Raw genomic sequence first — 27,962 nt, forward strand, 5'->3', positions numbered from 1 at the left:
CAGTTTTAAAGTTCTGCACAATCCTTATACCATTTTACGTGTTTGAAAACATGGGTTGCCAGAGTTTACTGGCACCATGTGATGTTACACTGATTGATGTTTAAACTGTCTATTTTACTCAAACCTAAGTACAATCTGTTGGTAAGAAATATAGTAACAGCCAAGGGACTTGAAGGAAAGAAAAATGTTTGAGGTGCAAAAGATCTAAATTATGCAAGCTGCAGAAATCCTGGATGGATACCATGATACCTTCTTAGATCATCTTTCACCCTCCAGGTGGCAAATTACAATTATAGATTAGATTTCTTAATCCTTTTTGTGCCACGGACCCCTTTGGCCTTCTGGGGAATCCCACGGACCTCTTCTCAGAATAGCGTTTTAAAGTGCATAATAGAAAGAATGGAATATTGTTTTAGCATCTGACCCTTGAGATTTTCAAGCATCTCACCTCCCACTTCTTCCAAACCACTCAGAGACCTTCCCTAACCTTCTTCAGAGAAGGTAGAGGAGAGACATGCAAGCAGGTTTGGAGAGAATGGTGTTGGGGAAAAGATGCTTTTGAGATGACATTGGTGTCTTCCTTTTCCCTTCTTTGTAGAAGCCTCCCCATTTCTAGCACCTCCATCTTTCCCCAGATCAAGCCCCGTGTTCCTCTGGTTTTACTTCTTTTCTGTCCTCGCTCATCTCTTGCTCAGCCCAGTCCACTTCTCTAGACCCACCCCTCGCTGCCTCCTCACACTAGCTCCTTCTCCCCGCTAAGTCCCGCCTTCTACCCTGTCTCTCTTTGTGTTTCTGCCAATCACGCCGTATCACCCTCTCGCCCACATCTCTAACACACACCAAGCCTGTCCCCGGCCTCCCCTGCAGGCACAGTTGCTGTGGCAAATGAAGGATGGCCTCTGCTGCCTGCTGCTTCTCCGAGGAGCAGTTCAGGAATCTCTGCGCGGAGCTCCAGTCGCCCGGGGTAGGCGGGGCCCGCTGGGAGCTGCTGATGAGGAGCAGGGGCGTCAGCATCTATTGGCAGCTGAACCAAGTAATGGTTGGTGGGCTAAAACCGCGTGAGGCAGCAGCGTGCGGGAGGGGAAGGGGCCCTGCCCACGGGGAGTGTAGGGCTGCAGCCCGGTCCGGATCCCGCGGGTCTTCTGGAGCTCGGAGGAGTGAGAGCTGGAGGTGCCTCCAGCTGGCTTTACCCTTTTCGGGTCTCAGGGAGTGGAGAGGTCATCAGAATTTAGGCTCAGGTCTGAGGCCCGACAGGGCAAGTCGTTTGTTACAACTTACTGATAGAGTTAAAAGGTGGGTCTGCTGATTCTTAGCTCCATGCACTTGCCTGAAAGGGACGTGGAGCCCCGCTCCCGGGTGGATGCCAGTGGTGTCTGTGTGGTGGGAAGTATTTTAGGATTGAATACAGGTAGAAAAAAGACTGGACTTTTCAGAGAGTGGATGTGCAGAGTGATACGTGTGGGGACAGGAGTGTTGCTGAGAAGGGACCTACTGTCATCTCTAGTCATTTTACTGACTTGCTCCGTTTGGATGCTCCCCGCTTCCTTGTAAATTGGACTTATTAACTTGTCTGAAGCCTCCCGAGAGAAAGATTAAAAGGGTAGGAGGAATGGAGTTGGGGGCCTGCCTGGAGGCTTTTGGAGCCAGGTGGAATGATGGGCAGTCATCAGTTGCTCTGTGTGCGGGTAGCTGCATGGCAAGTAGCTTAAAAGTCACCTTTAGACAAGGTAAGTGAAGTTGAGGTTTCCTGGCAGAGGATCAGAGTGTTAGAGAAGGGAGAAGCTCTGAATGTCTGTGAGTACCAGGGTCATTGGGTACAGCAGGATGAACACGAAACTCAGTAAAGAACAGGCAGAATTAATTTCCAACTGTCCACCAGCAGCTACCCTGGTGCAGAAAGAGACATATTTTCTGACCATTATCTTCTGACCATTCGTTTTCCGCATCAGCCATGCCCAGGCATTTGCCAAGTGTCATTTTATGCTCAGATGTATCTGATGTCTGGCCTGTTTACCTTCCTTTTTTTTCCCTTTCCCTTTGCCACGTTGGGTGGCACCTCTCACCTAGAATTACTGTGACTTCTTAACTAGCTTCTTGGCCTTCCACCTCTCTGATCCCTTCCATCCTATATGTTTACAGCCCAGTCAAGAACCTGAAAGAAAGGTTGTGATCTTATCACACCCCTTCCAGTGGCACTGTTGATTGCAGAATTAATAATAATAATAGCTACTGTAATAGCTAACATGCATTGCATGCTTTCTTAGGCTCCGGGCACGGTCTAAGTGCTTTGCGCACACTGAGTTACTCAATCCTCACATCAGCCCTATATTGTAAGGTACTATGTATCATGTTGTAAGGTCCTGTGTGTGCATATGTAAGGTACTATGATTATCACCTTTTTACCATTTTGGAAATGGGTATGTAGAAAGGTTAAGTTGATTGCTGAAGACTCAAACTGGGATTGGAACTCAGCTGTCTAGGTCCAGACCTGTGCCACAAATACGTTCCTGCATTGACTCTTTGAAAGAGAGCAAGTGCTGGCCTGTGGGCTATGCATGCAGAGCTAGGCTGGTCCAGCTTTACCTCCCATGACTCATCCATACCCCTCCCGTCCTCCAGTCACACCAATCGCTCCCCCCCACTTCCCCCCCACAGGCTTTTTGCTCTTTTGCTTTTGTGCCTTTTATCCACAACGTCCACTGTCTGAGCTGAGACCAAGTGACTGGCTTTGTTTTGTATATTGTTTCCATTGTGTATTGTTATGTAGCAGGGCCCACCTTCCTCCTTTGGGGAGGATGTGAGTGGTATTCAGAATAGTTCATATTGCTACCAACCTTATTATAAGATATGTCTTATTTCCACCTGTTCTGGGCATGAGGGCAGTCATGGTACTTTGATATAAGCTACAAGTCTTCAGAGAGAACGTCCGTAAGTTGGAGGCCAGACGATTACCATAGGTGTTGACCTTGAGCCTCAGTAGCTAGGACGAGCTAGGACTGCCCACTTTGATCTCCATCTGTATTAAATGTCAAGAGGCCCTGCTGGGTCAGGGTACAAGCCCTTTCCTGGAACCTTTACTGGATTCTAGCATATTGAGCATTATTTGCTGCCAGACTCATTTTGCTAGAGCCTCATCTTCTTTCCAGGTTGACTCCCATCCTTTTTCTCCTTGAAGAAAATTTCCTCTCATCTCTAGTTAATAAATCTTGTCATCTGAATACCACTCTGCATCAAAAGTGAATTCAGCTTGTCCCACACTGCCTAGACCTGCACTTATCTCCCTTAAAGCCCTCTGCCCTTTTCTATCTTATGGGCCAGTATGATTTCATCCACCATGTATGTTGTTGCCATTATGCACCTCTTCTTTCTCTTCCACCCACTTCCCTGCTCATTTTACCTACGCATGTGCATGTGGCCTTGGGTCTCCAGGTCCCTGACTGGAGGTCAGACCAGAAAAGCCTGGCCCCTCTGGCAATCTCCAGGTCAGGTTTTTCATTGCAATCTTTTCCTTACTATCACATGTTTTGAAAAGACTGAAATAAGTGTAGAGGCACTTGAAAGAGTTTGCAATGTAACAAATAAATTCTATTTTACAATATAAAAGATTGTGGCTTCATTTTAGTAGAACCAAATATTTCTGAATCTTGTTCTTGGAAAAATGGCTACTTTTGATATACACATTTTGATACTTTTTCCCTTTCTTTTTTTCTATTAAATCACAGAATTTTATTATTTTTAATTAACTTTTATTGGAGTATAGTTGCTTTACAATGTTGTGTTAGTTTCTACTGTACAGCAAAGTGAATCAGCTATACGTATACATATGTCCCCTATTCTTGGATTTCCTTCCCATTTAGGTCACCACAGAACATCGAGTAGAGCTCCCTGTTATACAGTAGGTTCTTGTTAGTTGTCTCTTTTATACATAGTATCAAGAGTATATATATGTCAATCCCAATCTCCCAATTCCTTCCACCCACCCCCTTCCCCATTGGTATCCATACATTTGTTCTCTACATCTGTGTCTCTACTTCTGCTTTGCAGATAAGATCATCTATACAGTTTTTCTAGATTTCACATATATGTGTTAATATATGATATTTGTTTTTCTCTTTCTGACTTACTTCACTCTGTGTGACACTCTCTAGGTCCATCCACGTCTCTACAAATGACCAATTTCTTTCCTTTTTATGGCTGAGTAATATTTCATTCTATATATGACCACATCTTCTTTATCCATTCCTCGGCTGATGGACTGTTAGGATGCTTCCATGCCCTAGATTGTAAGTAGTGTTGCAATGAACATTGGGGTGCATGTGTCTTTCTGAACTGTAGTGTTCTCTGGGTATATGCCCAGTAATGGGATTGCTGGGTCATATGGTAGTTCTATTTTTAGTTTTCTAAGGAACCTCCATACTGTTCTCCATAGTAGCTATATCAATTTACATTCCCAGCAACAGTGCATGAGGGTTCCCTTTTATCCACACCCCCTCTAGCATTTATTGTTTGTAGATTTTTTTGATGATGGCCATTCTGACCCGTGTGAGGTGATACCTCACTGTAGTTTTGATTTACATTTCTCTAATAATTAGTGATGTTGAGCATCTTTTCATGTGTTTGTTGGCCATCTGTATGTCTTCTTTGGAGAAATGTCTATTTAGGTCTTCTGCCCATTTTTTAACTGGGTTGTTTTGTTTTTGTTGTTATGAGCTGCATGAGCTGTTTGTATATTTTGGAGATTAATCCTTTGTCAGTTGCTTCATTTGCAAATATAGTCTCCAATTCTGAAGGTTGTCTTTTTGTCTTGTTTATGGTTTCCTTTGCTCTGCAAAAGCTTATAAGTTTAATTAGGTCCCATTTGTTTAATTTTGTTTTTATTTTCATTACTCTAGGAGGTGGGTCAAAAAGGATCTTGCTGTGATTTATGTCAAAGAGTGTTCTGCCTGGGCTTCTCTGGTGGCACAGTGGTTGAGAATCTGCCTGCCAATGCAGGGGACAAGGGTCTGGGAAGATCCCACATGCCCCGGTCTGGGAAGATCCCACATGCCGCGGAGCAGCTGGGCCCATGCGCCATGGCTGCTGAGCTTGCGCATCCGGAGCCTGTGCTCCACAATGGGAGAGGCCACAACAGCAGTGAGAGGCCCACGTACTGAGAAAAAAAAACAAAAAACAAAAAACATAGAGTGTTCTGCCTATGTTTTCCTCTAAGAGTTTTATAGTGCCTGGCCTTACATTTAGGTATTTAATCCATTTTGAGTTTATTTTTGTGTATGGTGTTAAAGAATGTTCTAATTTCATTCTTTTATATGTAGTTGTCCAGTTTTCCCAGCACCACTTATTGAAGAGGCTGTCTTTTCTCCATTGTATATTCTTGCCCCCTTTGTCATAGACTAGGTGTCCATAGGTGCATGGGTTTATCTCTAGGCTTTCTATCCTGTTCCATTGATTTATATTTCTGTTTTTGTGCCAGTACCATACTCTCTTGATTACTGTAGCTTTGTAATATAGTCTGAAGTCAAGGAGCCTGATTCCCCCAGCTCCATTTTTCTTTCTCAAGATTGCTTTGGCTATTCAGGGTCTTTTGTGTTTCCATACAAATTGTAAAAATTTTTTGTCTAGTTCTTTGAAAATTGCCATTGGTAATTTGATAGGGGTTGCATTGAATTTGTAGATTGCTTGGGGTAGTATAGTCATTTTCACAATATTGATTCTTCCAATCCAAGAACATGGTATATCTCTCCATCTGTTGGTATCATCTTTAATTTCTTTCATCAGTGTCTTATAGTTTTCTGCATACAGGTCTTTTTTCTTCCTAGGTAGGTTTATTCCTAGGTATTTTATTCTTTTTGTTGCAATGGTAAATTGGAGTGTTTCCTTAATTTCTCTTTCAGATTTTTCATCATTAGTGTATAGTAATGCAAGAGATTTCTGTGCATTAAATTTCTATCCTGAAACTTTACCAAATTCATTGATTAGCTCTAGTAGTTTTCTGGTGGCATCTTTAGGATTCTCTATGTATAGTATCATGTCATCTGCAAACAGTGACAGTTTTACTTCTTCTTTTCCGATTTGTATTCCTTTTATTTCTTTTTCTTCTCTGATTGCCGTGGCTAGGACTTCCAAAACTATGTTGAATAATAGTAGTGAGAGTGGACATCCTTGTCTTGTTCCTGATCTTAGAGGAAATGCTTTCAGTTTTTCACCATTGAGAATGATGTTTGCTGTGGGTTTGTCATATATGGCCTTTATTATGTTGAGGTAGGATTGCTCTATGCCCACTTTCTGGAGAGTTTTTATCATAAATGGGTGCTGCATTTTGTCAAAAGCTTTTTCTGCATCTATTGAGATGATCATATGGTTTTTATTCAATTTTTTAATATGGTGTATCACATTGATTGATTTGCATATATTGAAGAATACTTACATCCCTGGGATAAATACCACTTCGTCATGTTGTATGACCCTTTTAATATGTTGTTGGATTCTGTTGGCTAGTATTTTGTTAAGGATTTTTGCATGTATATTCATCAGTGATATTGGTCTGTAATTTTATTTTTTTGTAATATCGTTTTCTGGCTTTGGTATCAGAGTGATGGTGGCCTCATAGAATGAGTTTGGGAGTGTTTCTTCCTCTGCAATTTTTTGGAAGAGTTTGAGAAGGATGGATGTTAGCCCTTCTCTAAATGTTTGATAGAATTCACCTGTGAATCCATCTGGTCCTGGAATTTTGTTTGTTGGAAGATTTTTAGTCAGAGTTTCAATTTCATTACTTGTGATTGGTCTGTTCATATTTTCTATTTCTTCCTGGTTCAGTCTTGGAAGGTTATAACTTTCTAAGAATTGTCCATTTCTTCCAGGTTGTCCATTTTATTGGCATAGAGTTGCTTGTAGTAGTCTCTTAGGATGCTTTGTATTTCTGTGGTGTCAGTTGTAACTTCTCCTTTTTCATTTCTAATTTTATTGATTTGGGTCTTCTCCCTCTTTTTCTTGATGAGTCTGGCTAATGGTTTATCAATTTTGTTTATCTTCTCAAAGAACCAGCTTTTAGTTTTATTGATCTTTACTATTGTTTTCTTTGTTTCTTTTTCATTTATTTCTGCTCTGATCTTCATGATTTCTTTCCTTCTGCTAACTTTGGGCTTTGTTTGTTCTTTCTCAAGATCCTTTAGGTGTAAGGTTAGATTGTTTATTAGATTTTTGTTGTTTCTAGAGGTAGGTTTGTATAGCTATAAACTTCCCTCTTAGAACTGCTTTTGCTGCGTCCCATAGTTTTTGGATTGTTGTGTTATCATTGTTATTTGTCTCTAGGTATCTTTTGATTTCCTCTTTGATTTCTCCAATGATCTATTGGTTATTTAGTAACATATTGTTTAGCCTCCATATGTTTGTGTTTTTTATGTTTTTTTCCCCTGTAATTGATTTCTCATCTCATAGTGTTGCTGTCAGAAAAGATGCTTGATATGATTTCAACATTCTTAAATTTACTGAGGCTTTACTTTTGACCCAAGATGTTATCTATCCTAGAGAATGTTCTGTGCACACTTGAGAAGAAAGTGTAATCTGCTGATTTTTGATGGATTGTCCTATAAATATCAATTAAATCTATCTGGTCTATTGTGTCATTTAAAGCTTCTGTTTCCTTATTTATTTTCATTTTGGATGATCTGTCCATTGGTGTAAGTGAGCTGTTAAAGTCCCCCACTATTACTGTGTTACTGTCAATTTCCTCCTTTATAGCTGTTAGCAGTTGCCTTATGCATTGAGGTGCTCCTATGTTGGGTGCATATATATTTATAATTGTTATATCTTCTTCTTGGATTGAGGCCTTGATCATTATGTACTCTCCTTCCTTGTCTCTTGTAACATTCTTTATTTAAAGCCTATTTTATCTGATATGAGAATTGCTACTCCAGCTTTCTTTCGATTTCCATTTGCATGGAATATCTTTTTCTATCCCCTCACTATGTGTCCCTAGGTCTAAAGTGGGTCTCTTGTAGACAGCATATAGATGGGTCTTGTTTTTGTATCCATTCAGCAAGCCTGTGTCTTTTGGTTGGAGCATTTTATCCATTCACGTTTAAGGTAAGTATCAATATGTATGTTCCTATGACCATTTTCTTAATTGTTTTGGGTTTTTTGTTTGTTTGTTTGTTTTAAAGAAGATGTTGGGGTTAGGAGTTTTATTAATTAATTAATTAATTTTTGCTATGTTGGGTCTTTGTTTCTGTGCAAGGGCTTTCTCTCGTTGTGACAAGGAGGGGCCACTCTTCATCGCTGTGCATGGGCCTCTCACTATTGTGGCCTCTCTTGTTGTGGAGCACAGGCTCCAGACGTGCAGGCTCAGTAATTGTGGCTCATGGGCCTAGTTGCTCCGCAGCATGTGGGATCCTCCCAGACCAGGGCTCATACCCATGTCCCCAGCATTAGCAGGCAGATTTTCAACCACTGTGCCACCAGGGAAGCCCCTGGGTTTGTTTTTGTAGGTCCTTTTCTTCTCTTGTGTTTCCCACTTAGAGAAGTTCCTTTAGCCTTTGTTGTAGACCTTTGTTCTCTTAGTTTTTGCTTGTCTGTAAAGCTTTTGATTTCTCCATCGAATCTGCATGAGATCCTTGCCAGGTAGAGTAGTCTTGGTTGTAGGCTCTTCCCTTTCATCACTTTAAGTATATTATGCCACTCCCTTCTGGCTTGTAGAGTTTCTGCTGAGAAATCAGCTGTTAACCTTATGGGAGTTCCCTTGTATGCTATTTGTCATTTTTCCCTTGCTGCTTTCAATAATTTTTCTTTGTCTTTAATTGCCAATTTGATTACTATGTGTCTCAGTGTGTTTCTCCTTGGGTTTATCCTGTATGGGACTCGCTGCACTTCCTGGACTTGGGTGGCTATTTCCTTTCACATGTTAGGGAAGTTTTCGACTATAATCTCTTCAAATATTTTCTCAGGTCCTTTCTCTCTCTCTTCTCCTTCTGGGACCCATATAATGTGAATGTTGTTGTGTAATGTTGTCCCAGAGTTCTCCTAGGCTGTCTTCATTTCTCTTCATTCTTTTTTCTTTATTCTATTCTGCAGCAGTGAATTCCACCATTCTGTCTTCCAGGTCACTTATCCATTTTTCTGCCTCAGTTATTCTGCTATTGATTCCTTCTAGTGTAGTTTTCATTTCAGTTATTGTATTGTTCATCTTTGTTTGTTTGTTCTTTAATTCTTCTAGGTCTTTGTTAAACATTTCTTGCATCTTCTCGATCTTTGCCTCCATTCTTTTTCTGAGGTCCTGGATCATCTTCACTATCATTATTCTGAATTGTTTTTCTGGAAAGTTGCCTATCTCCACTTCATTTAGTTGTTTTTCTGGGGTTTTATCTTGTTCCTTCATCTGGTACATAGCCCTCTGCCTTTTCGTCTTGTCTAACTTTCTGTGAATGTGGTTTTTGTTCCACAGGCTGCAGGATTGTAGTTCTCCTTGCTTCTGCTCTCTGCCCTCTGGCGGATGAGGCTCTATATTTTAGTTTGAATCATATGTGGTTTACCATTTTAGCCCAGACCACCCTTCAAAGTAAATCTGCCAATCTTGAGCGTGTATAGAAGATAAATACCAAAAAAATCTTAAATAAATCAAACTCAGAAAACCAAAGAGAAAAAGAAAATCTTGAAAGAAGCTGCAGCAGGAAGGATGGGGGAGTGCTTTAACCACAGAGGAATACAGATGAGAATTACAGCAGACATCGCATCAGAAACCACCCTGCAAAAATAGGGTGGAGTGAAATACAAAATGTTTTGAAAGGATAAACCACTGACCTAGAATTCTATATCCAAAGATGTCTTCTTCAAAAGTGAAGAAGAAATAAAAACTTTTTCAAACAAATAAAAACTGAGGGAATTCATCAGCAGCAGACCTGTTCTGGAAGAAATGTTAAAAGAAGCTTTTCAGGGAGGAAAAAAATGGTATAGGTCAGGAACTCAGATCTTCATAGCATAAAAATTGCCTATTTTATTGTCTTAAAGCTTATGGAAGGCATGAACTTTGTCTTATTCTTCAGGCACCACCAGGGCTTACCAAAACACATGCACACAATAGGTCCTGAAAGTCTGCTTGAATGGGTACATGAACGAATATTCTGGAGTTTTATTCTTACTAGAGTATATTCAGAAAATCCAAAGGTAGCTATGGAATGGTGTGTTTCCTAAACTAAAAGGAAAGATAAGGTAGCTATGTATATCTGTAAAATTTTTTGTGTCTTAAAAACACATTAAAAGGGACGGAGTTTCAAGATGGCAGAAGAGTAAGACATGGAGATCACCTTTCTCCCCACAATACATCAGAAATACATCTACATGTGGAATAACTCCTACAGAACACCTACTGAATGCTGGCAGAAAACCGGAGACCCCCCAAAAGGCAAGAAAATCCCCACGTACATGGGTAGGGCAAAAGAAAAAAGAAAAAACAGAGACAAAAGAATAGGGATGGGACGTGCACCAGTGGGAGGGAGCTGTGAAGGAGGAAAGCTTTCCACACAGTAGGAAGGTCCTTCATGGGCAGAGACTGCGGGGGGGCAGAGGGGGGAAACTTCGGAGCAATGGAGGAGACTTCAGCAACAGGGGTGCGGAGGGCAAAGCGAAGAGATTCCCACACAGAGGATCAGTGCCGGCCAGCACTCATCAGCCCACGAGGCTTGTCTGCTCACCCACCTGGGGCTGGCGGGGGCTGGGGGCTGAGGATCCGGCTTCGGAGATCCCAGGGCTAGGACTGGGCTTGTCTGCGTGAACACAGCCTGAAGGAGCTAGTGTGCCACAACTAGCAGGGAGGGAGTCCAGGAAAAAGTCTGGAGCTGCCGAAGAGGCAAGAGACTTTTTCTTGCCTCTTTGTTTCCTGATGCACAAGGAGAAGGGATTAAGAGCACTGCTTAAATGAGCTCCAGAGATGGGCACGAGCCGCGGCTATCAGTGTGGACCCCTGATATTGGCATGAGACGCAAAGGCTGCTGCTGCAGCCACCAAGAAGCTTGTGTGCAAGCATAGGTCACTATCCACACCTCCCCTCCCATGAGCCTGTGCAGCCCGCCACTGCCTGGGTCCCATGATCCAGGGACAACTTCCTCGGGAGAACACACGGCGCACCTCAGGCTGGTGCAACGTCATGCTGGCCTCTGTCACCACAGGCTTGCTCCACACCCTGTACCCCTCCCTCCCCCTGGCCTGAGTGAGCCAGAGCCCCCGAATCAGCTGCTTCTATAACCCCATCCTGTCTGAGGGAAGAATAGACACCCTCAGGCAACCTATACACAGAGGCAAATCCAAATCCAAAGCTGAACCCCAGGAGCTGTGCAAACACAGAAGAGAAAGGGAAATTTCTCCCATGAGCCTCAAGAGCAGCGAATTAAATCTCCACATTCAACCTGATGTACCCTGCATCTGTGGAATACCTGAATAGACAACAAATCATCCCAAACTGATGAGGTGAACATTGGGAACAATGATACATATATATTTTTTTTTCCCCTTTTTCTCTTTTTGTGAGTGTGTATGTGTATTCTTCTGTGTGTGATGTTGTCTGTAGAGCTTTGCTTTTACCATTTGTCCTAGGGTTCTGTCTGTCCGTTTTTGTTTTTTTCTCTTTTTGTATAGTTTTTAGCACTTGTTATCATTGGTGGATTTGTTTTTTGGTTTGGCTGCTCTCTTCTTTATTTTTTTTAATTACTTAAAAAAAATTAATAATTTTTTTTATTTTAATAACTTTATTTTATCATCTTCTTTCTTTCTTTCTTTTCTCCCTTTTATTCTGAGCTGTGTAGATGACAGGCTCTTGGGGCTCCAGCCAGGCATCAGGGCTGTGCCTCTGAGGTGGAGAGCCAAGTTCAGAACACTAGCTCAGCTCCATATGATATCAAATGGCGAAAATCTCCCAGAGATCTCCATCTCAACACCAAGACCCAGCTCCACTCAGTGACCAGCAAGCTACAGTGCTGGACACCCTATACCAAACAACTAGCAAGACAAGAACACAACCCCATCTGTTACCAGAGAGGGTGCCTAAAATCATAATAAGGCCACAGACACCTCAAAACACACCACCAGACGTGAACCAGCCCACCAGAAAGACAAGATCCAGGCTCATCCACCAGAGCACAGGCACTAGTCCCCTCAACCAGGAAACCTACACAACCCACTGAACTAACCTTAGCCACTGGGGACAGACACGAAAAACAACGGGCACTATGAACACACAGCTTCTGAAAAGGAGACCCCAAACACAGTAAGTCAAGCAAAATGAGAAGACAGAGAAACACACAACAGATGAAAGAACAAGGCAAAAACCAACCAGACCTGACAAATGAAGGGAAAATAGGTGGTCTATGTGAAAAAGAATTCAGAAAAATGATACTAAAGATGATCCAAAATCTTGGAAATAGAATGGAGAAAATACAAGAAATGTTTAACAGGGACCTGGAAGAACTAAAGAGCAAACAAACAATGATGAACAACACAATAAATGATATTAAAATTTCTCTAGAAGGGATCAATAGCAGAATAACTGAGGGAGAAAAATGGATAAGTGACCTGCAAGATAAAATAGTGGAAATAACTACTGCAGAGCAGAATACAGAAAAACGAATGCAAAGAATTGAGGACAGTATCAGAGACTTTTGGGACAATATTAAATGCACCAGCATTCGAATTATAGGGGTCCCAGAAGAAGAAGAGAAAAAGAAAGTGACTGAGAACATATTTGAAGAGATTATAATTGAAAACTTCCCTAAGATGGGAAAGGAAATAGTTAATCAAGTCCAGGAAGCACAGAGAGGCCCATACAGGATGAATCTAAGGAGAAACACGCCAAGACACATATTAATCAAACTATCAAAAATTAAATACATAGAAAAAATATTAAAAGCAGCAAGGGAAAAAATACAAATAACTCACAAGAGAATCCCCATAAGGTTAACAGCTGATCTTAAAGCAGAAACTGTGCAACCCAGAAGGGAGTGGCAGGAAATACATAAAGTGATGAAGGAGAAAAACCTACAACCAAGATTACTCTATCCAGCAAGGATTTCATTCAGATTTGACAGAGAAATTAAAACCTTTACAGACAAGCAAAAGCTAAGAGAATTCAGAACCACCAAACCAGCTTTACAACAAATGCTAAAGGAACTTCTCTAGGCAAGAAACACAAGAGAAGGAAAAGACCTACAATAACAAACCCCAAGCAATTAAGAAAATGGGAATAGGAACATACATATCGATAATTACCTTAAATGTAAATGGATTAAATGCTCCCAGCAAAAGACACAGACTGGCTGAATGGATACAAAAACAAGACCTGTGTATATGCTGTCTACAAGAGACCCACTTCAGACCTAGACACACATACAGACTGAAAGTGAGGGGATGGAAAAAGATATTCCATGCAAGTGGAAATCAAAAGAAAGCTGGAGTAGCAATTCTCATATCAGAGAAAATAGACTTTTATACAGAGACTATTACAAGAGACAAAGAAGGATACTACATAATGATGAAGGGATCAATCCAAGAAGAAGATATAACAATTGTAAATATTTATGCACCCAACATAGGGTCGCCTCAGTACATGAGGCAAATACTAACAGCCATAAAAGGGGAAATCGACAGTAACACAATCATAGTAGGGGACTTTGACACCCCGCTTTCGCCAATGTACAGATCATCCAAAATGAAAATAAATAAGGAAACACAAGCTTTAAATGATACATTAAACAAGATGGGCTTAATTGATCTTTATAGGACATTCCATCCAAAAACAAAAGAATATAAATTCTTCTCAAGTGATCATGGAACATTCTCCATGATAGATCATATCCCGGGTCACAAATCAAGCCTTGGTAAATTTAATAAAATTGAAATCGTATCAAGTACCTTTTCTGACCACAACACCATGAGACTAGATATCAATTACAGGAAGAAATATGTAAAATATTCAAACACATGGAGGCTAAACAATACACTACTTAATAACCAAGAGATCACTGCAGAAATCAAAGAGGAAATCAAAAAATACCTAGAAACAAATGACAATGGAAACACGATGACCCAAAACCTATGGGATGCAGCAAAAGCAGTTCTAAGAGGGAAGTTTATAGCAATACAGTCCTACCTTAAGAAACAAGAAACACCTCAAATAAACAACCTAACCTTACATCTAAAGCAATTAGAGAAAGAAGAACAAAAAACCCCGAAGTTAGCAGAAGCAAAGAAATCATAAAGATCAGATGAGAAATACATGAAAAAAAACAAAGAAAACAAAAGCAAAGATCAATAAAACTAAAAGCTGGTTCTTTGAGAAGATAAATAAAATTGATAAACCATTAGCCAGACTCATCAAGAAAAAAAGGGAGAAGACTCAAATCAATAGAATGAGAAATAAAAAAGGGGAAGTAACAATTGAAACTGCAGAAATACAAAGGATCATGAGAGATTACTACAAGCAACTATATGCCAAAAAAATGGACAGCTGGGAAGAAATGGACAAATTCTTAGAAAAGCACAACCTTCCGAGACTGAACCAGGAAGAAATAGAAAATATGAAAAGACAAATCTCAAGCACTGAAATTGAAACTGTGATGAAAAATCTTCCAACAAACAAAAGCCCAGGACCAGATGGCTTCACAGGCGAATTCTATCAAACATTTAGAGAAGCGCTAACACCTATCCTTTTCAAACTCTTCCAAAATATAGCCAAGGGAGGAACACTCCAAAACTCATTTGAAGAGGCCGCCGTCACCCTGATACCAAAACCAGACAAAGATGTCACAAAGAAAGAAAACTACCGGCCAATATCACTGCGGAACATAGATGCAAAAATCCTCAGCAAAATACTAGCAAACAGAATCCAACAACACATTAAAAGGATCATACACCATGATCAAGTAAGTGGGCTTTATTCCAAGAATGCAAGGATTCTTCCATATATGCAAATCAATCAATGTGATACACCATATTAACAAATTGAAGGAGAAAAAAACATATGATAATCTCGATAGATGCAGAAACAGCTTTCGACAAAATTCAACACCAATTTATGGTAAAAACCCTCCACAAAGTAGGCAAAGAGGGAACTTTCTGAAACAGTATAAAGGCCTTATATGACAAGCCCACAGCCAACATCGTCCTCAATGGTGAAAAACTAAAACCATTCCCCCTAAGATCAGGAGCAAAACATGGTTGCCCATTCCCACCACTATTATTTAACATAGTTTTGGAAGTTTTAGCAACAGCAATCACAGAAGAAAACAAATCGGAAACAAATCGGAAAAGAAGGAGTAAAGCTGTCACTGTTTGCAGATGACATGATAATATACAGAGAGAATCCTAAATATGCTACCAGAAAACTACTAGAGCTAATCAATGAATTTGGTAAAGTAGTAGGATACAAAGTTAATGCACAGAAATCTCTAGCATTCCTATACACTAATGATGAAAAATCTGAAAGTGAAATTAAGAAAACACTCCCATTTACCATTGCAACAAAAAGAATAAAATATCTAAGAATAAACCTACCTAAGGGGACAAAAGACCTGTATGCATAAAACTATAAGACACTCATGAAAGAAATTAAAGATGATACAAATAGATGGAGAGATATACCATGTCCTTGGATTTTAAGAATCAACAGTGTGAAAATGACTATACTACCCAAAGCAATCTACAGATTCAATGCATTCCCTACCAAACTACCACTGACATTTTTCACAGAACTAGAACAAAAAATTTCATAATTTGTATGGAAACACAAAGGACCCCAAATGCCAAAGCCATCTTGAGAAAGAAAAATGGAGCTGGAGGAATCAGGCTCCCTGACTTCAGACTATACTACAAAGTTACAGTAATCAAGATACTGTGGTACTGCCACAGAAACAGAAATATAGATCAATGGAACAGGACAGAAAGCCCAGAGATGAACCCATGCACATATGTTCAGCTTATCTTTGATAAAGGAGGCAGGAATATACAATGGAGAAAAGACAGACTCTTCAATAAGTGGTGCTGGGAAAACTGGACAGCTACATGTAAAAGAATGAAATTAGAACACTCTCTAACACCATACACAAAAATAAACTCAAAATGGATTACAGACATAAATATAAGGCCAGAAACTATCAAACTCTTAGAGGAAAACATAGGCAGAACACTCTATGACATAAATCACAGCAAGATCCTTTTTGACCCACCTCCCAGAGAATGGAAATAAAAACAGAAATAAACAAATGGGACCTAATGAAATTTAAAAGCTGTTGCACAGCAAAGGAAACCATAAACAAGACCAAAAGACAACCCTCAGAATGGGAGAAAATATTTGCAAATGAAGCAACTGACAAAGGATTAATCTCCAAAATTTACAAGCAGCTCATGCGACTCAATATCAAAAAAACAAACAACCCAATTCAAAACTGGGTAGACCTAAAAAGACATTTCTCCAAAGAAGATATACAGATTGCCAACAAATATATGAAAGAATGCTCAACATCATTAATCATTAGAGAAAGGCAATTCAAAACTACAATGAGATATCATCTCACACCAGTCAGAATGGCCATCATCAAAAAATCTAGAAACAATAAATGCTGGAGAGGGTGTGGAGAAAAGGGAACCCTCTTGCACTGTTGGTGGGAATGTAAATTGATACAGCCACTATGGAGAACAGTATGGAGGTTCCATAAAAACTAAAAATAGAACTACCATAAGACCCAGCAATCCCACTACTGGGCATATACCCTGAGAAAACCATAATTCAAAAAGAGTCATGTACCAAAATATTCATTGCAGGTCTATTTCCAATAGCCTGGAGATGGAAACAACCTAAGTGTCCATCATTGGATGAATGGATAAAGAAGATGTGGCACATATATACAATGGAATATTACTCAGCCATAAAAAGAAGGGAAATTGAGTTATTTGTAGTGAGGTGGATGGACCTAGAGTCTGTCATACATAGTGAAGTAAGTCAGAAAGAGAAAAACAAATACCATATGCTAACACATATATATGGACTCTAAAAAACTAAAAGCAAAAAATGGTCATGAAGAACCTAGGGGCAAGACAAGATGCAGACCTACTAGAGAATGGACTTGAGGACACGGGGAGGGGGAAGGTAAGCTGGCACAAAGTGAAACAGTGGCATGGAGATATATACACTACCAAATGTAAAATAGATAGCTAGTGGGAAGCAGCTGCATAGCAAAGGGAGATGAGCTTGGTGCTTTGTGACCACTTAGAGGGGTGGGATAGGGAGGTTGGGAGGGAGGGAGACGCAAGAGGGAAGAGATATGGGGATATATGTATATGTATAACTGATTCACTTTGTTATAAAGCAGAAACTAACACACCATTGTAAAGCAATTATACTCCAATAAAGATATTTTTAAAAAAAAAAAGAAAAGAAAAAAAATTAAAAGTCCCAGGCTAAAATTCAAACAGTGGTATTCACATGGATTCTCCCTTTCTTACAAAAATATGTTCATTTGCATAGTTTCCATGAAGGGTAACATAGCCTCCCAAAATAGTGTCAGGGAGTGGTGAGCTTGTGTCTCCCACTGGAGAGCCTGCTAGAGCTCTCCTCCTGCCCTTAGGTGGTGGTTTTGATATTAAAGGCAGGGTGAAAGACCAGGTAAGAGCCATCCTCCATGTGGCCCAGTTCAGTCCCCGGCTCACCCAGGTATTGGTATGGTGTTATGTCTAAAGATCCAGAATGTCCAAATCCTTCATTCCTCAAAGTGAGTTTACCAATGGTCCCTATCTCATATTACCATTGGGTAGATGAAGTGGGATGACCCCTGTAAAGCACTCTGCCCAGGGCCTGGTATTTAGTAAGCACTCAATAAGCGTTAGCTATCCGTGTTATCTTACCTAGCTCTCTGTAGTCCTTCAGGATTAAACCTGCCATCTGATTTTGGAGAGACCTCAAATATTAAATCAGATTTAGTCAGCTGTCTTTCTTCATACAGTCTTGGTACACACAGCCCAGTGGCACCTGCATCTTTGACACCTGCCATTTGGAGTGAGTCTCCTCAGTGAAAAATGCTTACTTTTCATACCATCTGAGCCTGTTACTTGCCACAGAGTGTGGGAGTTGGACAGCTTCCACAATCATAGACTGGGGAGGCTTCCTGGTCCCTGAGAAATGGAAATGACCTCCTCTATGAGAAGCAAAGAAAATTCAGTGCCCACTCGAGGTGCATTTACAGGATTAGAGAGATGTGATTCATCAAGTCTGTCTTGTAGTTAGTGATGTAAATGCAGATAAACACTATAATTGAAGAGAAAGAGTACTGTTTTTCTTTTCTGCAATATTACAGGACTGAGGTCACTAAGGGCTGAAACTATATTCAGAGGGATGGGAACCAGGTCCAGAAAACTGTCTTAATTCATCCAGATAACCAAAAGTAACTCACTTGAAGTTAGGGAGATCATTATCTTTATACATAATTATCCCTTTTTCTCAGTATGTGTAGAAAATGGGGACCCACTATTCCTGAACAGAAGCTAATTGTCTCTCTCCTAAGGCATTAAAATGTGTGTGGGTGTAGATGTGTGGTGTGTACAATCCCTCACTCTCTCCCCGTCTGTGAGCTTGAGGGGAGGAGACAGGAATGGAGGGAGTTGTTTCTCTGGAGTCCTGCCCTTCTTATGGGGCATCCATGGCACAGCACGTAAGGGGGTCACACCTACCAGCTCGTCATTTGCTGGTTGGAAACCCTTGGTATAAAGCCACGTACTTTTAGAGCTGAAACATCTTTATGAATTCAGTTTCAATTTTACCTTCCATTTCCTGCCAGGTACTTTCATATACATCTGAGATTCCTAAACTGGGATATGCTTATCCCTGGGTTATGCCACCTGAGTCAGGAGACCCTTGAAGCCTCTGGATCTCTAGAAAGATGCCCCATATGTAGCCAATAAGATTCTGTTAGCACATGGCAGTATGAGCACACCTAAAAGCTTCACTTTTGTTGGTTTTGTTTGCTTTTGCACTGAAATTAATCTAAGAGCCATTGCTTCAGTCTTAACAGTAGAGCCTTTAAGCAAGGTGAGGGTCAGGAATTGTTAGCTGCCATTGTATGGAGAGTAAAGTGTGTAGTGTCACCACCTCAAGCCCAGAACCCTCACAGAATAAGGCTTAACATGAAAACAGGGAAAATCTCTTGTACTTAGGAATCTAGAAAGTATATTTTTCTGAGTAAAAGAGACTAGTATGATTTGAACCTGGTGTTTCTTCCTCCTTTCATTCTTTTGTATACAAGTTGTTTACAGAAAAAAGAAGCAGCTGGTGAAAACTTCTGTCTTGGAATTGGTAAAACGATGTGTTGGGTTTCATTATGCCCCATGTGTATCTAAAACAGTAGTCTGAACCCTGAATGCTAGCTGCCTAGATGACACCCCCACATGGATGTTTAATAAGCACCTGAGACTCAACTTGCCCAAGGTAGAACTCTTGCTTACCACACATCCCAAAAATGGATCTCCCATCTACCTGGTTGTTCAAGAAAGGTTCCAAGAGTTATCTTCAATTCTTTGCTTTCTGTCTCCCCACGCCAGTCTGTCAGCATTCCTTTTGACATTACTTCTAAAATGTGTCCCTAACTCACCGACTTCTCCCCATCACTGTTGTTACCTCCCTGTCCAATCACCATCATATCTTATCTGCACAATTGCTCTGGTCTTCTAAGCCATCTCCTTGCTCCCTTATGATCTATTTTCTATAAAGCAGCAAGAATCACCTTTTAAAAAGTCATTCTCCTGTTTAAAGTCATTCATTGGTTTTCCATAGCAGTTAGAATAAATTTTTTACATCTTTATCCTGGCTTACAAAGCCCTTTGGGCATGGCCTCTACTACCTCTCTGACCTCAGCCCCTACCACTCTCCCCCAACACAGTTCTCTGGACTCCCTGACTTTCTTTTCTGTGAGTAAAGCCATCCATCTACTTTAGGACCCCCTCCCAACAAGGAATGGGCTTTCCTCATCTTCCCATGGCTGGATCCTTCTAATATTTAGACCAAACTGTTCTGATACATATTATCCCTCATAGAGGCCATTCCCGACCACCTGACAGTATTGAACCCCTGCCCTCCAAACCCAGGCACCATTTATCACATAACCCTCTTTTATCCTACTTGAATTACCTGGATAGTATTTAGTGCTGTCACCACCACCAAAGCCTAAGGCCAAATATAAGACCCATGAGAGCAGTAGTCTCATCTGTTTTTTCACCATTGTGTCACCAAAACCACAGAGGAGGCGCTCAATAGTGGTGCTGCGTGAACAGCTGTTTCTTCATATGCTGTGTAATCTCAGCTTGGGAATCAATGGATTGTTTCTGCCTGCTCTGTTTTTACAGCCAACTAGACATTATAAGGCCTTTGGTGTTCTGGATGATTTCCCACCGGATCTACTTGCAGATGTCTCTATGGACTTCAACTATAGAAAAGAGTGGGACGAATTTGTTAAAGGTGAGTGACACCTACAATTTTTAAAATCAGTTATAGTGTAGAATCTATTGGTATTTACTCTAGCCAATAGAAAGCAATAGGCTTAATTTCTACAGTGTTACATTTCATTTTAAATTTTGGCTTAAATATCTGGAGTTCTGGGCTGAAATGTGACTTGCTCCTTGCATATTCTTAGATTTACTCGCCAGTTTGCTCTGAGGGCTACTTAGCTCTTACTGTAAGTTCATTGTCATCTCATGCACCTGGGTGGCCATGGAGGTCTTCTTGGAGGAGGTGGTGTCCAAACTTTGTTTTAGAAGTTGAATCAGAATTTTACAGACTTGACACATGTGGGGAGGTGAGAGGGTGAGGGGGTGAGTGGTATAAGGACATTCCAGACCCAGGGAACAATATGACTAAAGTGTGGAAGGCATGAAACAACATGGAATGTTAAAAAACTGTGATCAGGGGCTTCCCTGGTGGCGCAGTGGTTGAGAGTCCGCCTGCCGATGCAGGGGACACGGGTTCGTGCCCCGGTCTGGGATGATCCCACATGCCGCGGAGTGGCTAGGCCTGTAAGCTGTGGCCACTGAGCCTGTGCATCCGGAGCCTGTGCTCCGCAATGGGAGAGGCCACAACAGTGAGAGGCCCGCATACCGCAAAAAAAAAAAAAAAAACAAAAGAAACAAAAAAACTGTGATCAGTTTGGTGCTGTTGAGTTGCTGGGGTAGCAGAATCTGGAACTAGAGTGGGAGGAGGGTCCAGAGCCCCAAGGGCCTAGGCTGGCCACCTCGCTACACTTCTTAGATTTTCCCTAGAAGTGATGGAGCGTTACGAGAGGCATTAGATAGGGGCTCTTCCTGCCACTTAGAGTGGGGAGTGGCCTTTGCCATCCCAGTCACAGCGGGGTAGATACACAGCAGCTAGCCCAGGGACACAGAAACTCTGACAGACCCTTGCTGTGGTCGGGACTCTTGGTTGCAAGGAACCAAGCACTAACAAATGCCAGTGTAAGAAAAGGAAAGTGTTTTTGGTTCATGACACTGAAAATCCATGGGTGTCTGGCTTCCAGGACAGCTGCATCCAACACTTCATTTCCAGCTTGACTCTGTTTTCTTCTGTGTTGACCTCATTCTCAGGCAGATTCTTGTGTCATGGCAGAGATGCCATGCAGGCTTACATTCTAACCATGTACATAACCCCAGAGGAATAGGAACTTTCCTACTGATGCAGCCAGAGTCCCAAGGTTGGCTTTCGTAGCCTCAACATGGATCATATATTTACTTCCTGGGGATGTTTATCATGGTTTTGGGTCACTTAGTGTTTTCAAATACCCTTCCTATCTAGAGGGAATTGTGATGCCACCTCTTCAAGGGAGAAGCCAGACATTCTCTGTCCACTCCCTAGCAGCCAGGTTCAGTCGTGTGCTACAGACATTGGAAGAGCCTCTGATGTGTGGTACTTGGCATCAGCAGTCCACACTATGGAGTACAGTCCAGAGACAGCAGTAGTTGGGCTTCTCTGGAGCCATCCTGAGGTTCTAACCTAACTCTGGTCCTCCTAGATCTTCTGCAAGCTACCTGAGAGCCTTTACTAATCCACTTTTTGGGCTAAACTTGCTAGAGTGGCAAGCCAAGAGTGTCTACAAGTGCCTTCCCTAAACTAATCACTGTGGCCATGTCTGGCTCAATTTCCCAGCCCTGAAATTAATGCTGAGTCAGTCCTGCATAAACCACATAGTGGAGAAGTAGGTGAAGGGTGATGCCTTGGAGAAGAATGAGATGCTGGTCCAAGAAGGGGAGAGTCAAAGCTGAGCAGGAGAAAGCAACAGATGTCCACTCCTTCCCTTCCTTTCAAGGGCATCTTCAGCCTCTTGTACCAATGGTCTGGCAAGCTCTTTACCTCGTGGTCTGCTTCTAATAGACTTTTTTTTCAAAAGCTAAATTAATTAACACATTTCCACAGTCAGCATCTCCTTAAGGGACTCTCTTGTTTACTTCAGCAGCCTTAGCTTGGCTCCTTCCCTAAATGGTTAGTTATAAGCTTCCCACACAGCTTGGGGGGCAGAGGCTGCACACTTCTTAGAATTTCTTTGCTATCACCCTTTGAGAGCTAATGTTATTTGCATTCAATAGGATGGTGGATATTAAGGAGATTTGGTCCCTATAGCTGTGATATAATGTAACATGGGAGAAAGGCAAGAAACTTAGGGTTAGCACGGTTAAGCCACTTTCTAGCTGTTTAGGAAGGACACTGCCTTCTCTGGAATATTTTTTTCCCAACTGAACACACTAGGCTGGGTGGCTCAGTCTCAGGACACCTGTAATATATAGAGAAGTCTAAAGAGGGGCATAAGGACACAACAATAGTAATATATAGAGAAGTCTAAAGAGGGGCATAAGGACACAACAGTAAAACTATTGGTACTCTAGTGACATCTGGTGGTTTCTCTGATTTTTAAACCTGAAAATTTATTTTTTAATGCCTAATTTTATTTCACTGCAGTTTACTTGAGAGTGTTGTTTGTGCTATATGATGAACAACTTTTGTTGGGTTCTTTTATTTTTACTGTGTTTTTATATCTGCTAGACACTGTCCCTGGGCAACAAGTTTTCAGTGGTAATGAATCTGTCTTTTTCTAGAATTCTGTGCCTTATAAGTCAGTGGTTTATCATTCTCTATGAGATCATCATATCAAAGCTTCTTGTTAATTGAAGCCACATAGGTTTCCAGATGCAGTAACTTCTTTTGTTCTCCTTAGAACTTTATGAAAGAGAATGCAGCAGAGAGGCAGTGGTCTACTGGGAAGTGGAGAGCCCTTCTCCCAAGTTCAACAGAGATGTATCCTTTCCAGAGAGGCACCATTACTCAGCTTTCAAAGTGTTTCTGTGCCCTGTGACCGTCACCCAATGGTGGTGTGTCCAGCAGGTGTGGACAATATCGTCTTTGACTCTTGCAGAGGCATCTGCTAACAGCTGTTGCTTCCTGTGTGGCTTTCAGAGACCTCAGAGTGTGATTTCCACGTGCAGCATCTGTAATTGTGGTCATGGGAAGGCAGATAATACCTTCCTGAGAAGTTTTCTAGGGATTGAAATTGTTGGGACACAGAATTGGGGACCTGAAAGCAACTTTTCATAAAGAGTATTCAATACACTCTCTCAATCTATAGTGGAGGAAGTAGGAACCCAGAGATGCAATGTGACAGAGGCTCACACTCAGGTGGTTAGCAGCAGACTGGGGGCTGGGACTCAGGCTCCACATTTCCAGCTCCCTCCACCTTCCCTCCTCCTCAAATATTGGATCTGGACACTGTGTGTATGTTTCTTCCCCTCAGTTTCCTTGATTACGATATGAAGCAGTTGAATGGATATGAGGAGTCTTAGCTGACACTCCAAGGCTCTATGAGGCCCCCTTAGGGCCAGTCTGGGGATGTTTGATGGACATTTGCTGGGTGGGCAGATGGGGTAGAATATAGGCGGGGACAGGTGAGATTTCCACCCACTGTTCTCTTCAATCTTAGCGTCTGAATGTTCTACACACTGAATTTCCATAAAGGATCCTTTTAACAAAGGGTCTGTGGAATTAAAAAAGAAAAGCTTGGAAACCACTGAACTGGATGATCACCGGAATCTTTTCTAGCTCTAGTATTCTGTAAGCCTGTATGTTCCTAAATAATTGTTCTTTAGATAGAGAAGGGGCATGGGGTGGTTTGTGGGTATTATTTCTGTGTGTTTTGTGTGTATGTGTCTACCCTGGCTCAGCTAGATTACAGACTCCATAAGGGATTATTTTTGGCCAAGTTCCCACAGACTGCTAGATACAGGTGGTAGGTAATTCAAGATTGTGGTAGATTTTATGTGGTTCTCTCCTCCTTCCAACAGCTGTGCAGGGTAGGAGCCATCATCCCCATCAGTCAGGGAAGGAAACTGAGGCAAAGGGAAGTTCAGAGCCCTGTTCAGGCTCTCATCAGGTTCTCACCACTAGTGGGCGGCAGAGGGAGGCCTGGGCCCAGGTCCAGCTGTGACCAGAGTAGGTGATCTGGACCAGGGCAACACCACTCTCTGACCTCACAGGGACACTCCTGGGGGGTGTTCTCAGTGGACACGTGGGTCTGCTTGAAGTCTATTTCATTGGCTTTCCAATGCCACACAATCCCATAATGAGTTTCTTAGTCTTTGTATATACGCATATGTCACATATATGCACAATAGACTATCTGCAGTTCCTGGGGGAGGGACAGCCCACCGTGGGTGCTGTAGAGGCTCCGAGCTGGCCTGGGGTTGTGGCTGTGGCTATTGTAGTAAGTGTAACTGTGTTAAACTTAGAGTGAGTTTTTGGATTATTTTAGGCTTTAATTCCTTCTATTGTGGAATCTAAAATTCTGCCATTGAAAAGTTTAATGAACACATTAAAGAGTTGAGCCCTGTACAGCCGTGAAAGTCTCACCAGGTTTTGGAGCCTGATCTGAGTTCAAATTCAGATTACGTCACTTCAGCTGGGTTATGGGATCTTCGGCAAGTTTCTTTACTTCTCAGAGCCTCAATTTTGTCATCTGTAAGATGGAGATACTTAATGGAGGATTCACAGGGACTTTCTCAGGATCAATACTGATGCTGCATGTTAAGCACATGACGTATGTACATGGTAAGGGCTCAGTAAGTGGAGACTCCTGTTGTTTCTCAGGATCGAATTATCTTCCCTATAATAGTACCATAGACATAGTGGTCATTCTGTGAGTATTTATTGAGATGAAATGGCTTTGTTATTCTTGGTGACCCAGAACAAGTGAGTATCTCTGCCTACTAAATATTCAGGTATTCATGTGTCTTCCTGTGATCTCCAGGTGTAAGTAACCTTACCTGACCAGCCTCTGTGCATAGAGGTCAGTGACTGGGGCTTAGGGGGAGGACAGAGAGAAATGGCCCCATTGGGGCAGTGTGACGCCCCCTTCCCTGGGTAAGGACTGAGTCTCAGAAGAGTTGAGTAACTTACCCAGGATCACACAGCTGATAAGTTACCAGTCCTCTGAAATCTCATTGCCATCTTGGAGAAAGGAGAAGTGGGTTCCCCACATAACTAAAAGCAGCAAGGAACCATTCACAGGTGGGTAACACATGCTCTCAAATGAGAACACCAGGTGGGAGGAGCCACAGTTTTGCAGAGCAAGTAGGGAGACAGGACAGGAAGTGAAGTAACAGTGCAAGGGAGCAAATGCCAAGTGGAGGAACAGAATCATTTCCCTTTGCTTCTGGCTTGTGGACTTTCCTTCTGCCCATCTGAGATGCTGGCCTCAATGTCATGCCTTAACTGGCGGTGTGGTACGTTTATGTGCATCAGTGGCAGGAGCTGGACTTTAAGGGTAGAAGATCCATGTGATCCTGGCCCAGAGCACCTCCATGCCGCAGTTTTCAGAGAAGTTGTGCGTGATCCAGGTGAGGCAGTTCAAACAGAGGCTGGCGATCCAGAGCAATGGCAAGAGGGGGAGCAAAGGTAAAAAGGGGGCACGTGTTGGCGTACCAGCCAGGACCACCCATGTGAAGGCCAGGCTGACTGCAAGGCACATAAAATGCAGGATGCTTTATTCCGTGAGGTCAGGGACTGGGCACGGGTGCAAAAAAGCAAGGGAGACTCAATTCACCCCAGAAGCTTGGCTACAATGCAAGGTGGATGTTTAAATCTGATCAATTCATTCTTTACTGACTCTTGCATTGTTCAGATGAAATCAGAACATCCAAGTGAACTAGAAGGTTTAGAAACTCAGTTCAGGCTGGTCCTGTCCATGCACATGCTGGCCAAGGCGGGGCAGGAGGGCTAGTGGGACCATCTCTGAGAAGGCAGCTCCTGCTCAGCAAAAACCCAGGGACTCAGAACCTGCCTGCCTTGAGTTCCAGCCTCTGGAGAGAGGCTGGGAGGGGTCCATGCGGCCACCTGCTGGACTGGAATCAGTGTGGCCTTAAGGCTGCAGCAAAATCTGAACTTAGTGGTGATGTGTGTTAGATCTGCCACCTTGGGCATGTCACCCCACTCTTCTGAGTCTCCATTTTATCATTTATAAACTGGGGTTCAATTTCATCAACTCCTTAGGATTGAGATGATTAATGGGAGAAATAATTAAATGAGAGATATATCCAAGTGTCTAGTACTTGTCAGGCATTTAATAAATAGCAGTAGAATGTTCTTTGGCTGTTTTCCAAAATGTTTATATGTAAGTCTCCCATAAGGCAAGGCAGAGGGGCGAGTTCACTTGAATTCCGTGTTACCTCCCTCCTTACTTTCTGGGCCTGGATATAAAGATGGAAGGTTTGCAGTGTTTGTACTGTATCTTTCTAATATTTTTCTTCCTTCTGAATTGTCCTTCTTTTCCTTCTCTAGTTTTCATGTATTACCTTGATAACCTGGATTGCCCAGTTCCGAACTGGCTCTTTAAGTGGGCTGCCAAGGTGAGATCCCAGGAGGCAGGAGGGGAAGTGTGTTTGACCAATGTTGACTTAATCTGCGGGGCTGTCAGCCTGAAGAGATGCACTGTCTTAGGCTTCATGATGCAATTTTATGAAGCTACTCTGTTGAGTGACTATGGTTAGGACTGGGATTGCCAATACCCTGCACAGAGGCTGGGACAAAAGACAAATAATCTTTAGGAGGAATGCCAGCCCCTCCTTGCTTTGCCCCAAGACTCTACCAGGATCACTCTCTGGAACCTCCAGAGCAGTGGTACTCAGATCACTAGGGACTGCCAATGACCTGGAATCATGGCGACCATTCCATCTGCTTTGTAAGGTCCTACTTACAAAGAAGGCTCACCAATTTCCTGGGAGAGTGGAAAAGCACATAGGCTTTGAGTCAAACATCATATATTGAATCCTGGCCCTGCTTCTAACTGGGTAATCTAGGGAAGCCATCAATTTTTTCCCTTTTAAAAATGGAGATGGATATTCTCACCCTGTAGAGAAGGAGTAAATAGACTATGTTTGGGGAAAGTCTTGGGCAATGTTCAATACTGATTAGAGGATGACATATCCTGCCCCTTGCCCCCAGTCCTTACCATTTTCTAAATCTGTAAAGCAAGTCCTTTCTCTCATTTCTTTGGAAGAATCCCACAGCCCAAGCCAATCTCATTTCCTGTTTTTAATTTTTTCTTTTCCAAAAATGGTGTCTTAAAAATATCTTAGATTTTTACTAGCAAAAGCCAAAATATACAACAAGGTCTTATAACAGTGGTCCCTACCATCCAGCCTTACCTGTGCCCTGCATCTTACCTTTTGTCACTATCTATAGCAACATTCTGTTGAAATCTTGTCAGGGGCCCTATTGTCATATGTATTATTCCCAAAGCCATCTTCCTTTACATTTGCCACATCCCAAAGAATCAGGAGTAATCACTGTGAGGACATAGAAGTGCCAGTCTTCTTTCCTTTGCAGAAAGGAGTTCCTACCTACTTGAAAAACATGGCGAATACCTGTGATAACTATCCCAGGAGATCCTAAGAGAGAAAATTGGGAGCTC

General features: G+C 42.0%; 1 pseudogene; it reads left to right on the plus strand.

Moving 5' to 3' along the window:
* The first annotated feature begins 658 nt into the window (after positions 1-658).
* On the plus strand, positions 659-27,943 carry LOC113609674 (phosphatidylcholine transfer protein-like; annotated as a pseudogene).
* The last annotated feature ends 19 nt before the right edge of the window (positions 27,944-27,962 follow it).

The sequence above is a fragment of the Aethalodelphis obliquidens genome, unplaced genomic scaffold, assembly GCF_003676395.1.
Source record: "Aethalodelphis obliquidens isolate GAN/ISIS:26980383/991018 unplaced genomic scaffold, ASM367639v1 scaffold58, whole genome shotgun sequence".
NCBI lineage: Eukaryota > Metazoa > Chordata > Mammalia > Artiodactyla > Delphinidae > Aethalodelphis > Aethalodelphis obliquidens.